This window comes from Zootoca vivipara, chromosome 8 (assembly GCF_965207765.1).
Source record: "Zootoca vivipara chromosome 8, rZooViv2.hap1.1, whole genome shotgun sequence".
Taxonomy (NCBI): domain Eukaryota; kingdom Metazoa; phylum Chordata; class Lepidosauria; order Squamata; family Lacertidae; genus Zootoca; species Zootoca vivipara.
In genome coordinates this window covers 11,535,418-11,552,926 of record NC_142591.1, presented here as the reverse complement: position 1 = coordinate 11,552,926, position 17,509 = coordinate 11,535,418, and positions in this window count along the sequence as shown.

The window sequence follows — 17,509 nt, the reverse complement described above, 5'->3', positions numbered from 1 at the left end:
CAGTCTCCTAATTTGACTTCTTTGACAGTACCAACTGGACTTTTGGGTGGCAGGAGATGACATTTCAATTTTAGTTGATTGTGGTCGTTTTTACATTATGTTTATTTATGTATTTGTTTAGTTTCCATTATTAATTAAGTTCTAGGTTTTCATTGTTCTCTGTGAACAAGGACTGCAGCTGTTCCCAAGTGTGACATTCCTCCATCCATCCACAGGTGGGTGGGTGGCTTGGCTGTGACTGCTGCTGATGGGAAATGGCATTGTGGGAACAGTAGTTCAGGGACAGAGTGAGGCACAGTAGCAAAGGCAGATTACCAGTTCCATAAGACACATTTTTTTCCTCCTCAAAAGTAAGAGGAAATGTCTGTGCGTCTTATGGAGCAACTGTGTGGTCCCTGGAGCCGATTTGCCCAGGGGCCAAAGGCAGATCGTGCTTTTTTTTTAAAGAAAGAGCTAAAGGCTAACAAGAGGGAAAGAGAAAGGTACCCGCTCAGCAGCTGATTGCAAGAGATAGGAGAGGGAGATAAGGGAGCTAGTTCCCTTCCCGGCCCCTCCCGGCCCCTTGCCTAGGCCTCAGTTGTTGTCTGCAGAGGGAGACATGTGACTGGATGATTAGATTATCTGTCTGGAAACTGTAGAAATGCAGAGAAGCTAGAGAAGCTGCAGAACTATGAGTTGAACCCCATAAAAACAGGATTTTCCCCCTTTGCAAGGAAACTCAGCAACTTTGAGCTGATCCTAAAAAATGGAGCTTTCCCCCTTTACAAAAAAGATGCACAACACTGAGCTGACAACCCCCCCCCCAAAAAAAAACCCAGGGCTTTTCCCATTTGCAAAAAAGCTGCACAACTTTGAGCTGATCCTAAAAAAAATGGAGCTTTCCCCCTTTGCAAAAATAAGCTTCCCCAAATATTTAATGGGGTGTGTGTGGCAAAGGCACCTAGGCCTCTAGGAGTTGGCTGCTATGCCTAGGACAATTCAAGAAAGCAAAATATTTTTTCTTGTTTTCCTCCTCTGAAAACTAGGTGCTTCCTATAGTCAGGTGCGTCCTATGGTGCGAAAAAATACGGTATTTGATTCTGAGAATGTAGAGTATGGAGATAGAAGTGCAGAGAGATCCAAGTGAGTTGAGTTGCCAGGGCATTCTAGGGAAGATCTATGTTAGGGCCCTGAGGGAATGGTGGAATGGAAAAGGGGTAGAGCCTTTTCCACACAGATTGGGGGGGGGAGCAAGACAACTGGGGAATGGACAGAGTACAGCAGACCCCACAAGGTGATTTGGAGCACCGACTTATTGTAAACACCCTCAAAAAGAAAGCTTACCTGCAATGTGACAATTTTGCAAAATATAAAGATACAAAAATGCTGTTTTTTAAAAAATTATCTTGATAGAAGTTACACAGACATATTATCAAAACTTAACTTATACAAGAACGCAGTGCTTTCTTCTAAAAAAAATGTTTAGGGGGACTCTAATTTTTTTACTCATATTGAAATACTGCCACTCAGTGAGGCCAAACTTAGATTCACCAAATATTTATGGGTATGAGTACCCCCGCGTACCCCCAGAAAAAAAAAGCACTGCAAGAATGTATCTGGCATACATCAGAGCATACGAAAAGTATCAGTGTCAAAAACAGCATTCCCTGTGAGCACAACTTGGCTAACTAATCTTTCCCCCATCTCTACCTCTTTTCCCCTTTTCTTCCCAATGTCTCAACAAATGAAACTGATTTGTAAAAATGTTACGAGAGACATTGCACATACTTTTGTAAATCAAGAAAATATTTAATAAAAAAACAATCAATAACAGTGACTTGGTTAAGTCAGACCAATTCAACGTTTGCCTTTTTTATATATATACAAGAGATGAGTTTAATTGTATTGCCTTGAGGTAAGGAAAATCAGCTATAGTTCCTGTTCCTGTGTCTCTGGAACCAGCCAAAATGCATGAATAAGTGGGTTGCAGGGGTGGGAATATTTGCCACATAATATTATCCTATGTGCTGACGCCTCTCCTTCAAATGAATGCAAATTGTGATCTTGAAGATAGACTTTTGATGCTTTGCCCCCACCCCCCACCCCAATGGTGGCAACTCAGCATTCAGTGCCACCTATTTGTTAGAGAAATAACTGCCAGAAAACTAACAATCACGCCATTGTCCTAGTAGCACGGGTGGAAAGTAGTGCCTACCTGCCTGAAGAGAGATGAAATGTCCAATTGAGAAGATGACAAATTTTAAAAAAGGAAGTTAAGAAGCCCCTTTGTAGTCTGGGATGCAAAGGACCCGTTCCAATGAAACTGATCGGCAACATGTGAACATAGAGAGCAGTGTTAATCTGTCCCCCTCTCTCCACATGAGGAAACAACAACAGGAGGTCACAGAGGCAAGTCTTCCATTGAAGATCATCATAATGAGATCATAATGGACAGTCAGCATAAGATCATGTTGGTCATTAGGCAGTCATTGTAGGGGGGAAATACTAGGTTGGGGGGAAGGATTTTCCTCAAGACTCCAGCAGGGGTTGAAACATTTTAATGCCCTCACCATATCTGGTCTGATTTCATTAAGTCTCAGCCGCTGCCAGTTGATGCTGTTTTGGGCTGGCGTTCAACTAAACCATGGGTAAGACCCAGGGGCTGGATCCAGCCCATTCACCTTCTAAATCCAGCCCACAGATGGTCTGTTTTTACATGAGTAGAATTTTAGAATGTGTCCTTTTATTTAAAATGCATCTCTGGGTTATTTGTGGGGCCTGCCTGGTGTTTTTACATGAGTAGAATGTGTGCTTTTATTTAAAATGCATCTCTGGGTTATTTGTGGGGCATAGGAATTCGTTCATTTTTAATTTCAAAATATAGTCTGCCCCCCCCACAAGGGACGGTGGACCAGCCCCCTGCTGAAAAAATGTTCTGACCCCTGAACTAAACTTTATTTAAAGTAGACCAGTTGGAATTAATGGACCTCACATGTTCATGTTCAATAATTTCAATGGTCTACTCCAAGACGCAGGTGGCGCTGTGGGTTAAACCACAGAGCCTAGGGCTTGCCAATCAGAAGGTCAGCGGTTCGAATCCCCGCGACGGGGTGAGTTCCCGTTGCTTGGTCCCAGCTCCTGCCAACCTAGCAGTTCGAAAGCACATCAAAGTGCAAGTAGATAAATAGGTACCACTCTGGTGGGAAGGTAAATGGCGTTTCTGTGTGCTGCTCTGCTTCGCCAGAAGCGGCTTTGTCATGCTGGCCCCATGACCCAGAAGCTGGACGCCGGCTCTCTCGGCCGATAACGCGAGATGAGCGCCACAACCACAGAGTCGGTCACGACTGGACCTAATGATCAGGGGTCCCTTTACTCCAAGTAATACTTAGTTAAATACCACTTTTCATTTAAAAGCAACATGTTTCAGGTAGAACCCAGCTGTTCACTGCTTTGCCAAAGCGGGCTTCAGATTCAGCACTTCAAAATACATAAAATCCAACTTTCAAAACTAATTGTTCCTGAACAACTTAGAAACAAAAAAGATCTGCCTTGCCTATACTTCGTTTGCTTCCCGATTTAGCTTCAGCTAATTCAATATATAGAAAACTATATTGACTAATCTTGTACTGGTTACAGTATTAACCACTGTGGCACTGAATTGAAACTCCCCTTCCAACACCCACACATTCTTTCACAAGTCGTACTGACTGTGTAAGAGAGATCCTTATATTGCTCCTATTTATATTGCAGATCCAACTGGCTCACTTAGTTTTATTATATCTGGTGCAAGTTAAATAGGAGTTTCTTTATGTGCTCTTTGGACGGCATCAGCTTAGGATACTGGGGGGGAAAGACAGTTGAATGATTACAATAGATGGGAGTAGCAAGGAGATCTAAATGAATCATTACAGACTATTCACATTTTTGCTTAAATGAATCTAGCATTTTCGTCTGCAATCAAATACACAGTCAAATGCATTTGAAAATAATCGTCAAAATCTCAAAAATGATTGACTACTGGGGACACTATAACTGAACACTACTCATGTTCACCCAGCTCAGTTTACTGGGATATTAAATCTGTGTATCAATTTATCACTTCTGAGATTAGTGTAATATATAGTGTATAATTATGCCCTTTATTGCAGTAAGTTCAGAAGGGTACTAAAGGAACCTTGGTGTATTCTTCCCAACCTGGTCTCAGACTCACTATTAGCATAAAAGCTAAATTCATTGCTGTGTCTCAGCAGCGGTAACAATCTTAATTAAAGTTCATGAGGCACTTGGATGTCTTCAGAAGAAATGCGTCTGAAGGAATATTATAATTGCCAGCTAAGATTATTTTACAAAGCCCAAACTGAGAATTGATTTGATATTTTACTCCAGAGCGAGACTGCAAGTCCTGTGACCCACATGGTCTAGATAACTGTGCTTGTTTCTGTGGATTGCCAAGCACAGTACTACAAAAAAAAAATGAGGGGGGGGCTGTTTATGGCACCTGTGTAGGCGAGTCACAGTACATGAGTAGTGTGCTGTTTTTGGCTTGGTGGGTAGCAGGTTTTATAAACCTGATCTTCCTGTTTCTCTTGTTCTTCTTTCAGAGGTTCCCAGTTGTGTTAGAGGCACCTTGGACAGATCCCCCTTCACCCAGAATCCCTCCAAGACACCCTGCTTCAGGGATGCAGGATTCGGACAAATCGGCTGCACGCCTATAATCCTTTCATGTATTTCCTACCAGGCTGCAAAGAACAGAAAAACAGAACATTTCTTTCATGGTATATTTTACCTGAAATGTTGCATATCAAAAGAAATATATTCTACTCTGTTTTGGGTGGAATCCAGCGTTACGCTGCTGTGAGCATTCCATCTGTGCAGGCATTTCGGCTTGCCAGACGGAATGATGTTCCCTCTCCTCTGCTCTAGGGGTTGCCCTGCCACACACACAGCCAATTTTGGGATGTGTAGAGGAGGACGGAAAGTCCTGCCGCACAAGCAGAAGTCCTTGTGTGGGGCTGCTGCTGGTGGGGCTCGTCAGGTGAACTTAACCATATTGGTTAAACAGGAAATGCTTTGGCACTGTATTAAATACTATTTGAAAACTCTATCTCTGTGTATGTGTTTTGGAGTTACAGGTGGCGCAATTTGCCTGCATGTTTTCACATTAATATACAAGATAAACATGTTGATTTATTTAAAAGGATGACGTCAGATTATGTCTGTTTTCATTTTTTTCTGATTTTCACTGCTTGTATTTTGCTGATTTGTGAGAAGTAAGTACTTTGTTGTTGCTTAGCAACCTCAACTGCTGTGGCTAAAGCTTCGGAGGATTCTTACATGTCTGTGCTATATGCAGCTGAATGATTTGAGGTGCCCTGTTAAGGATATTAAAATAATCCCTCTATTTTCAATTATACTTGTCGTAAAGTAACACTAATAGTATTCTCACCCCCGCCCCGCCCCGGGTTCTTTGTACTCTTAGAAGTGGGGGGGGGGGATTAATGTTTTCCCCTGTACTAATTGTGCAGGCAGAAATCAAGTTATTTCTTCATTGTTGTGAACAGAGTGATTTCACAGCAATGTTATCAAAATGTGCATACACCAGGAACTCAGAAAGATAGAGAGCTGCCTTAAACAAAGTCAAACTATTCATTCATTTTGATCACTTTGTCTACTATGGAGGACGTGGGTGGCACTGTGGTCTAAATCACTGAGCCTCTTGGGCTTGCTGATCGGAAGGTCAGCAGTTCCAATCCCCACGACAGAGTGAGCTCCCGTTGCTCTGTCCCAACTCCTGCCAACCTAGCAGTTCGGGAGCACGCCAGTGTAAGTAGATAAATAGGTCATCCCTATTTTCATCAGAGAAATGTTGGAGGGTATGGTAGAATGTCCCTATTTTTGTTGGAGGCTATGGAATTATGTGACCCCCCCCCAAGCTTGTTAGATAAATAGGTCTGTGGCAGGAAGGACATTCCGAGATCAAATTTTGGACTCACAGATGGAGTAAGGGATCAGATGAAAGAACTAAATGGCCTCGGTCCAGTATACCTGTAGGAGCGTCTCCACCTCCATCATTCTGCCTGGACAATGAGGTCCAGCACCGAGGGCCTTCTGGCAGTTCCCTCGTTGTGAGAAGTCAAGTTGCTGGGAACTAGGCAGAGGGCCTTCTCGGTGGTGGCGCCTGCCCTGTGGAATGCCCTCCCAACAGATGTCAAAGAGGAAAACAACTACCAGACTTTTAGAAGACATCTGAAGGCAGCTCTGTTCAGGGAGGCTTTTAATGTTTAATAGATTACTGTGTTTTATTTTTCTGTTGGAAGCCGCCCAGAGTGGCTGGGGAAACCCAGCCAGATGGGTGGGGTATAAATAAATAAATAAATAAATAAATAAATAACTATGGAAGAATGGGCGGGAGCAGCTGTGGCTATCTCATATTTCACTCATACAGGTTGCAATTTGACAGTCATACTATGATGCAATGATGCTCTCCAGATTTAATAATTAAACCAATGTGACTAGAAAGCCATGATTATACTGTGACAGCAGTTAGGGATGTAAGAAGACAGTTTTTTTTTTTTTTGCATTCTGACCAATTGTGTATGCATCACAATTGCTTCTGCTCCCATTCTGCAGCATCTGTTTTCCTCAAATACTCAGATCACTGTCGCCAATTTAATGTAACTTATGTAACTTGCATTCATTTCCGCATAAAGGTCAAAACAAGAAAAGTAAAAACAAACAAACCACCATTAATTATGGATCATTTGCAGGCTGGAAAAAACAACCACAGTGGTGAGAATAGCAACCGATCAAATTCGCTTAACTTGATTTCCGTTCCTCACCACAAACAAACATGCAAACTGCAGCAATTTCCGCTTCCTTTTCTCTTTTAATCTGAATTCCCAAACTACCGTAGTTTCAATTAGCTGCCTTCATTGCAATAGATAGCTTGTATGTCAATAAGTATGCCAGACTGCTTGGAAAGGGCATTGGCTCTTGTGTCTTATTTTTCGTTATGACTGGAAGAAACCTCCTTCAAGAACACATTTAAACACAAATATATGTCCTTTTGCTTCTGTAGATGTGTTGACTGAAAATAATAATGAAAATCAGTATCAGCATCAGCATTTCAACACCCTTACAACTCAAGGACAAAGCCACTTGGCTGGCATTACCCCAGGGAGAGGTTGGTTGCTCGAAAGGGTTACTTTAAATTCAAAGTAATCTTGTTCCTTGGGTGAATTAGTCTAGGTATACCAGCTGCTAGCAAAGAAAATGGAACACTGAAAAATGTGTTGAGCAGATGTGCAGGCATCTCCCCCCCTACCTTTCGCTATTTAAAGTAATGAGAACATTTGCAAGGACACTGATAACATCATTAATTTTAATAATTGTGCACCTATTATATTTTAATAGGAGACTGTGTTGCACTCAATTTGCAACACAGAAGCATGAAATAATTCACTGGATAGCAAAAGTGAAGATAGTTTGCTTTCTCAGTGAGTTCCAGAAGAGTTGTGTGAGTCTGTGGTTGTGAATCCAACAAAGAACCCCACAGTTTCTTAAAACTAACAGATTGATGCTGGGGAGGGACTGGGAGCATCCTCAAAAGACTCAATTTCCCCACCTGCTCTGCCCCATCCGCTGCCTTGGAGGCCTTATCACAGGTGTGGAGAAGCTGTTGCCCTCCAGATGTTGCAGAACTACAGTTCCCACCAGCGCCGGCAAGCATGGTGAATCATATGGGGTGATGGGGCTGTAGTTGAGCAACATGTGGAGGGCCGAATTTTCCTCATTCCTGCCTTATAAGAAGCCTCTGCCTGGAAGGCATCTGCTTAAGAGGAACCACCAAAGAGAACCAATTGGTGGTGGTGGGTAGGGAATGTCTATCTGGTGGAGGTTGATCTGGTTGCCTTGAGCCCTGTCTCCTTGGCAGGAGAGCAGGACTATCAGAGCAAGGTAAGGCTGTTTCGTTTCCACCTAGCCTCCTCCTCTCTTCTTATTGCTTTTGTCAGATGAGTAGGATGACTGGGTAGCTAAACTAACGGGTCCTGATCTAGCAGAACAGCAAGTGCGAGTCACTGAGGAGAAAGAATGAATACTCTTTTAACATCTAGTTCCTGCTCCTCACATTAATGCTTTTCCAGGAACTGCAACAGACGAGGGGCCCTGTGCCTTTTGGTAACTGTTCATGGGTACATAATAATAATAATAATAATAATAATAATAATAATAATAATAATAATAATATATTATTTATACCCTGCCCATCTGGCTGGGTTTCCCCAGCCACTCTGGGCGGCTTCCAACAGAAAATAAAACACAGTAATCTATTAAACATTAAAAGCCTCCCTGAACAGGGCTGCCTTCAGATGTCTTCTAAAAGTCTGGTAGTTGTTTTCCTTTTTGACATCTGTTGGGAGGGCATTCCACAGGGCAGGCGCCACCACCGAGAAGGCCCTCTGCCTAGTTCCCTGCAAATTGGCTTCTCGCAACGAGGGAACCGCCAGAAGGCCCTCGGTGCTGGACCTCAGTGTCCGGGCAGAATGATGGAGGTGGAGACTCCAGGTCAGGCAGAAGAGACAGCAGAAGAGACAGCTGAGAGACCCCCAAGGGAGAGTCTTTAGAATCCAACATGTCCTTTTCACATGGGTTTCCCTCCCTAGGAGCTGCAGCATCTAACCCTGAAATGGGTGTGGAGGTCCTGTCGTACCAAGTCTCTGATAGCTAACACAAGTTCCTGACCTTGACAGTCATGTCTGGGTGGTAGAAGGTATCTCCTGGACCTTTTGCAGATGGTGGTTTGGATGGGTGGCCTCACATAGGGGACACCAAATGGACCTTTCCCATGGGTATTGCCACTTTTGGGAACAATGACAAGGGCACCACCCTATTTCCCAGTCAGATGATGTTGGACTCCTCTTGTAGGAGAGATAATTGTTTTGTTTGTCCCAATCTCATACCCTCCATTAGTTCACAGATTGGGAGGTTTAGAGCAGTGGTCCTTAACCTTGGGCCTCCAGATGTTTTTGGCCTACAACTCCCATGATCCCTAGCTAGCAGGACCAGTGGTCAGGGATGATGGGAATTGTAGTCTCAAAACATCTGGAGGCCCAAGGTTGAGGACCACTGGTTTAGAGTACCCTCATCCTCACTCTGAGAGCCTGTCCCAATATGTGTGATGCCACATCTTTTCCAAGCGGTATGCCACATTACATCACCCTGCAGCAGCATGTAAGCATCAGAAGGAGGTGTATTAGGTAAACTGAATATAAAGTTTTAAAAAGCCAAGAGTATTTAATCAGAATGCTTAATCTTAAAACATATCTACAAGTAATTATAGAATAATTGCAACTCAGGCACATCTAGTCATTGTTAATTAAGTGTGAATTAATTCGTTTACATTTACTGTCTCGAAAGTCAGTTTTGGGACAGGTGCAAATGTGTTCACATTAGCAAGTGCTTTTAAAAAGCATCTCCCAAAGAGACAGAAACCAGGGGCTGCCCTTAGTAAATAGGGACAGGTGGAATGTTTGCCACATATAGAATTAATCTGTGGTGTGGGGCTTTCCTTGCATTTGAGCCAGAAACTGCAGCATGATTGGTGACCAGAGTGAGGCCTTGTCAGCATATGACACCTGTGCTCAGAGACCTCTTTGTTGATTTGCTAGCAAGCTAAATTCAAGTGCTACTATTAGTATAGGGAAAAAAGTAAAGAACCCCCGGATGGTTAAGCCCAGCCAAAGATGACTATGGGGTTGCGGCGCTCATCTCACTTTCAGGCCGAGGAAGTCGACGTTTGTCCACAGACAGCTTTCTGGGTCGTGTGGCCAGCATGACTAAACCGCTTCTGGCACAACGGGACATCATGATTGAAACCAGAGCCCATGGAAATGCCATTTATCTTCCCCGGCACAGTGATACCTATTTATCTACTTGCACTGGCGTGCTTTCGAACTGCTAGGTTGGCAGGAGCTGGGACTGAGCAACGGGAGCTCACCCCATCACGGGGATTCGAACGGCTGACCTTCTGATCAGCAAGCCCAAGAGGCTCAGTGGTTTAGACCACAGCGCTACCCATGCCACTATTAATATTAGTATATAAACCCCTAACAGCTTGGGACCAGTTTATCTGCAAGATCGCCTTACCCATTATATGTCCACTTGACCACTTTGACCTGCAGAACTGGCACTTATAGGTACCACATAATACCTGTTCTACATTTGTTTTTTAAAAAATCAATCTTTAAGTGTAACAGCACTTAATCTTTGGAACTCCCTTCCTATTGACATCAGGCAGGCACCTCGATTGTACTCTCTTTGGTACCTGCTAAAAACACTTGTTTAGGCAAACAGTTTCCCAGATATGTTTGCGTGTTTAGACCTTTTACCTTTCCCTAGAAATAAATTCACACATGACTCGTATTTTTGGTTTGGTTTTTGGCAGAATTTAGGCCACAACTTTATTGATCACTGAAATATACTTGGAGTCGAGAGTGAATTTCATGCTCTTTATTCAGCTCGTAGTCATCAAGGAGGAGAAGAGAAGAATGCCCTTTTCCCCAAACCATCTGCTTATATACATTATTTACACAATGGGCTTTGCGTAATTGACTACTTCAGGGCTACACCTGTGGGCCAATCAGTTTGTGGATTGACTTCTGCCAGCAGCCTGATTGGCTGCTCCTGCAGGCCAATCAGGTTGCGGATTCACTTCTGCCAGCCGCCTGATTGGCTGCTCCTGCAGGCCAATCAGGTTGCGGATTCACTTCCACCTGGAGTTGGATTGGGTGGCTCCTGCGGACCAATCAGATGGCTGATTCTGGATCCTATTCAGCTCAGTACATAACAATTACAATCAAGTGAGTGGTTGCATAGGCTCTGGTTCATAAAGCTCCTTGCACCCATGCAGGCATCATAGGACAACCATGGATGAACACCAGGGACAGCTGATGGGTGGAGCCCCATTCAGCCACCCTGATGTCCTCTGGACTCGGGCACAGGCTTAACCCCTTGTGGGGTTCGCCAAACCAATGAGTCCCTGGATTCCTTTACCAGAATACCCTTCACATAGGTGTGGCCACAGTCTTGTGCCACCCCTATCACCTGAGCCAGAGCCTATCCCCAACCTTACAAGTTGTGACGATTTGCTACGTGGCGGGCAAAACCCAAATGGCACCAGCCAATCAGCCAAGTGGGGGAAATTCCTGCCGTGCCCCTGCCTCAAGAGCAGGCAACACACGACAGCATAGCAAGGTCAAGCGCAAGCCCCGAATATAGGGAGAGGTGGGCGGGTGTTCCGATGTGATAGCCCCAAGAGAAAGCTCGCAAGCCTCGCATGGGCTCTTATAGGTCCCTCGCTCTTTTACTTCAGCGTCCCATTGGTAAAATGTCTCCCAGCATCAAGGGACCCACCAATCAGGGGTTGTGGCTGCTTCAAGATTGCCCACCCACAACACTGGGTCAGGTGGCCAGGTCGCACTGCAACAGGACATGATATATCATTGATGTGTGTTTTAATCTGTTTTTAGTTTCTTGCTGATCTGTACACCCCTTGATTTTAAGAAGTTTGCACTGACCCATGGCAACTGCTTGTATAGCGGTGGTTCTTCCTTTGTGGAATGCTGTCCCAGGTGAGCTGTGTCTGTCTCCTCCATTATAGACTTCCAGGAGTAATGTAAATGCATTCCTGTTTACCCAAGCATTTGATGGCTGATACGGCAACCATGAAATTAATAACTGACAAGCAGATTATGCACTTCTCAAAATTTTGCAATGTGTTTCAGTTTTAAAAAATGCACACAGACTTGAATATTTTATTGAAAATATTCATACTAAAGCATATTTTAGGGGGAATGTGTTGAAAAGCATACAGCGTGTTGTTTTAGGGAAAGGTTGTGCATAAATGCACATTTTTGTGGGTTTTTAATTGAAAAAAAAAACCACAATAGAAGGGTCCTGTGATTGAGGAAAGGTGAAACTGACAGGAAACAGGTACATTCTGCTCCATCCATCCCTAATGATTACATGTAACTGTTATATACAGATAAAGAAAGTTAAAAATGGATATTTGCTTCAAGCATTTTACATACTGGGGAAATGGCTGACTCCCCCCCCCCCCTGAGGTAACTGTACATCTTGTAGATGTTTGCAAGTCAAATGCAAATTTGGGTTTCTTCCCCCACCACCACCAACCCAATCTCTCTGAAAAATAAAAATTCCTTGCTTAGAATGCATACCCAAGCTTCAGAATTTCATTTTCAGAGATGCTTTGAAAGCTGTCCAGGCTCAAAGAAATAAATTGCTTCTTTGTGAAGTTCCATTTATTAAAATTGCTTTTAAGGCTTTTGGCCAAATTATATACATTTCTAAGGGAGGTGTTGTTTTATAAACCCCTCTGTTTTTTGAGCATCAATACTAGACCACTTCATGGCTGAATCAAATGTTCTGTTGCTGAGGGAGGAGAGATAACTCAAGGGACTATACATCACCTCAGAAATTTTTTGTGTGTGTGTGTTTTGAAAGCACCACTCAATAAAAACCATGCACCATCTCAGTTATTTTTATGTTTTTATCATTTATAAATATACATGGCACTATAGAATTCTGTAAATGAAACCACAATAATACAGATATCTGCCCCCAAATAGTTTACAGTCTAAGATGGTTAGGAAGATTGCACAGAAGGTGGGGGGGGGTAGAAAAAGCTAGCAAGGAGTGAAGTTGATTTAAGCTTGGCTTAGGGACGCTTCTGGAATTCTCATCTTATTACCTGAATTTTTGAATTCTGAATAACTCTGTATCATCTTACATAGCTCAGTTGGTAGAATCTGTGACTCCTGATCCCAGGGTCACGGGTTCGAGCCCCATGGTGGACAAAATATTCCTGCATTGCATGGGGTTTGATTTGATGACCCTTGTGGTCCCTTCCAATTTTACGATTCCATGATTCTAAACATCACTTTGTCAGAATTGTGCATTAAGAATCTTCCCTTGCTTAATTTGCAATTTCCAAATTTTGTACAGAATGCTGTACATGCATCTCGGCTATAAATACAGTTTTGACCAATGGGTGAGCTTTACAGGTTCCCGATCCATTTCCAAGCTCAATTCATGGTGCTGGCAATTACCTATAATGTCCTTCACAGTTTGTGACCCAAGACCTGAAGGAATATCTGCTTCCATAGCAACCTGCTTCTGTACAAAAAGGTCATATAGTGATGTTGGCTTCTGAGTGCCCTCCTATTGGAGGAGAGGACCATTTTTGGTCTGGCAACTAATAATTGAACCTCCTTTTCAAGGATGTTCACTTGGTGCCTTGACTGCTATCTGTTATCATCATTGTCTACACAATCTTCTCATCTACAATAAAAACAAAAAGACACACACACAAACACGCAAAAGCATCAGGTATGTTTAAAACAAAAATGATGCAAAATACAGACTCATGGCAGAGATCCAGTCATCCTAATAATAATAATAATCCCAACCCATCTGGCTGTGTTTCCCAGCCAGTTCCCAACAGAATGCTAAAAATACGATAAAACATCAAACATTAAAAACTTCCCTAAACAGGACTGCCTTCAGATGTCTTCTAAAAGTCAGGTTGTTGTTTATTTCCTTGACATCTGATGGGAGGGCATTCCACAGGGCGGGCGCCACTACCAAGAAGGCTCTCTGCCTGGTTCCGTGTCACCTCACTTCTCTCAGTGAGGGAACCACCAGAAGGCCCTCGGAGCTGGACCTCAGTGGACCTCGGGCTGAACGATGGGGGTGGAGAAGCTTATTATGGGGGGAATGTTCTCAGTTGCCAGTGGGTGCCTTTCATAGCTTGATCAGAATGTTGTATCTTCACAGAACAGGGACAGCTACACTAAAAGTCCTGCTCTAAGTTTCTGTGCAGTTGGAAGTATATTTAGAACTCCCAGAAGAACCTGCCAGTTTCTGAGAGTTCTTTAGGGCTGCCCATTGTTGGAAATAGAATGTTGGGCACCATGGACTCTTGGCCAGCTCTGACCTAACCAGTCAGTTGTCTTTGTGATTCTTAGATCTTCCTTTCCCATCTCTCCATTTATAAGCTTTGAGCAGTTACAAAACTATTCCTTGAAACTTCCAGGAAGTTCATCCTAGGTTTCATATTTCTTGGTGGATATCTATAAAGAGAGCTTCGCAGGTAGGATGCCTTTCTGAAGGACCACTTCCTACGTGCTTTCGAGTCGCTGATGCTCTACCAAGTGTTATTTGAGTCCAGATGCTTTTTCCAACGTCACTTCAGCTAGAAAGCGTCCCTTCCCCCATCCGTGTGATCTGATGAATGATAAGTACAGAGTTTCAAAAGCATCCTCTCCCACACAGTGCATTTGTAAGGTTCTTCACCTCTGTGCCACCTCTGATGACGAACTGATGTTGAGCATACAGGGAAATGTTTTAGATAGGGGCTTTTAAAAGAGTGTCTCTCCTTAGTGGATCTTCTGATCATTGAAAAAAGTACAGCTTCAACTGCAACTTCCATCACATATGTTTGCTCTGCAACCCAGATTGATTTTGTGGCAGACAATGATATTCTCGGGCTTAGTGAAATCCTTTTTTTTCCTTCTCTTCTTTTTGAATGAATTGATTCGTATCATTTCTTTGCTGAAGTTTTTTGTTGCGGGTGTTCATGCCTCTGCAGAATACTGTAGGCATGCCTCAAGAGAGAAATTTGACAAGTATCACCTTTAAGCTTTGTCAGTAACTTCTCATTAAGTTCTGCTTCCTGCAGAAACACTTATTGTGGGTTCCCTTTTCTTGTTTTTCTTCTTCTCTTGAGCTTATCAACACTTCAAGTGTGATTAGCATCTTCTCAGGCTTTGAGATAAACCTTGTCTGCTGATAGTACCAGAAATCAACCTTCTGCAGCATTTAAAATCAAGGGGTTCTGTCTTACTGGATAATATCAGTGAAAAATAAGGGGGAATGCGTGCTTATTTGTAAAGATGGGATGGAGAAAACTAATATGGACATATTTTGTCTGTTTGATGGGAAAATCCATATGAAGAATTTCCTTCAAGACAGCAACTGTTTTGTTTTTGTTTTATAGCTTATTCTCAATGGAAAAAGCAGCTACTTAAATATATTTTCTTTTCTGAAACCAAAGTCCTGATTTTGGCACAGAATTTTGGCAGGACAATCCCAACCACTACCAGGCAGTGGTGGGGTGTGATAAGGGTGCTGGACAGGGCTGAAGCAGTTGCTTTGGGTAGCAGAATTTCACAGGGAGCCCCCCCATAGCTGCCAAGTTATCCCTTTTTTACAGGGATTTTCCCTTATTCTGAATAGGCTTCCTCGCGAGAAAAGCGAAAACTTGGCAGCTATGAGCCCCCCTTGCCAGTGTCCTGCCTGTCACATGGCAGCAGATTATCAGAAGCTGCCACTGCCAAGGTGCCACCCCAGTAAGTGAGGCTTTGGCAGGGGGTGGAGGGAACCTTCCTGTCACCCCACTTCTCCCAGATCCCAGTGAGCTTTAAAAGCAGGAGAGCAAAGAGCTCAGAGGCAGATGGCCCTAAGCGCCACCTGTAGAATAGATGATGAATGAGGAAGTGGGAAAGAAGGGGGTGTAGATTTACTCAGAGCAACACCATTACTCCAAGGGGCTGTGTTTCTAAGCCTCTCTCTGTGAATATTGAATAAACAACATTGGTAAGAACTTTCCTGTCTTATCCATTCCTGGCAACCTACCGTGGGGGATTGGATCCTCTGATGTTTGACAGATATGTTCTTTTTTTAGAATGGAGGTATGAATTTCTATTCCATTGCCAAATATTGATCTCCTACTGGTGCTGCTTGCTAAGAGAGAGAGAGAGAGAGAGAGAGAGAGAGAGAGAGACTGGCCAATGTGACATTTTGCTGAAACTGCCTGTCTGAAAGAGGGAGGTTGGCCATTGTGGGCTTTGCGACTCCCATTCAAAGGAAGAACAAATACATTGGCCAACCCCATGCCCACTCAGCAGGGCCATCTTTAGCATATGCACCGCCGGGGTCCAAATATCCGCCAAATTTAGTTTAGCCCTTAGCGTATGCGCTGCCAGGGTACAAAGATCCGCCCAACACCCCCAAATTCAGTTAATGTCGCGTGCATGGCGCCATTGAGAATGACAAGCACCATCATTGAGTCTGACAAGTGCCACCATTGTGAATGACAAGCACTTGTGAATGCCGCCATTGTGAATGACAATGAGTATTTTGTTTTTCTAGCTTGATCAAAATTATTTATTATTTCATAACAGGTAGATAGTTAAGAGCTTAGGCGGCTTCAGCGGTGGGCACCTGGCACCCCCTAGAATTTGGCGCCCGGGTGTCCCACACCCCTTGCATCCCCAGGTAAAGGCGGCCCTGCCACTCAGTGCCTATCCCAGTTTTGAGAATGTCAATTCTGCAATAAGACAAAGCTTCTTAAACTTTCTCAAATGCAGGCAGGACTGAGTCTCTTGCAGTCAGTTGCTTCATGAACAGGTAGGTAGCTGTAGGCAAGTAAGCAGCCAGCAAGTGATGGTATTAAAGTATCACACAACCCACAGTTGAGAGACTAGCAGCATTTGCTGCCTCCTCTCCTCGAACTTTTCCATCCTGGGTGGTCATTATAGCAACTTGTAACTAAAGACTTGGACCTGAATTTGCTTATTTTCTCCTCACTTCCCGTCCTTTTTCTTTTTCTGTCCTGCACTTATAGACTGCGAGTCTGAGGGAAGAGGCTGTTTTTGTTTTGTTTTTCTTGCCCCAGTGATTTATAAGCTGTTCTCATAGTCTTTTTTTAAAAAAGATATCTATATTTAAAAAAAAACACATAAAATGATAACTTGAGAAGTGACGCAGTTATTCCTGTAGAAAACAATGATAAACTGAAGCTAAAAAAAATAAAATGCAAAACTAAAGTATCATTAAAATGTTACCTCCTACCACCAAAAACATAGTGTCTTACAGTCTTTATTTCCTAGACTGAGTGCTTTTTAATATATGGCAATTGTCCCTGGTGAATCATGTTATCTATTTTGTCCCTTGTGGTGGGAGGGGATTTAAAAAAATGTGTGTACACTCCTATATGCTTAATAGAGTGCTCTCTTCAACCCCTCCAAATGCCTAGCCAGATAGTAAATGTTGCTTAATGGGTTTTAAATGTCATTATTCTGTAAGTACAACTAGACGTATTGTGAGTCAAAAAATGTTCTTAAGTCATTTCAAATACACATACCAGACTTCAACACACACTAACACAATCACACCTAAGGAAGGAATGCATTTAAAAATAAATGTTTTGGTGGGGAAATGCAGAATGAGCTGCTGAAGATTAGGTGAAGAAGAGTATTTAGCAACAAGTAACTGGAGAAGGACGCTCAGGTAATGACTTTTTTGTGAGGGAATAAATGTGTTCCAACATGGCATGAGTCTTCCTGTTTTCATCTGTGAAATGTTAGAAGGTACGCAAAATGTCTCCCTTAGGTCATGCACTGATGAAAAGTATATTTGAGGAAAGACATAAAAAGGGAGTCTTCCATTC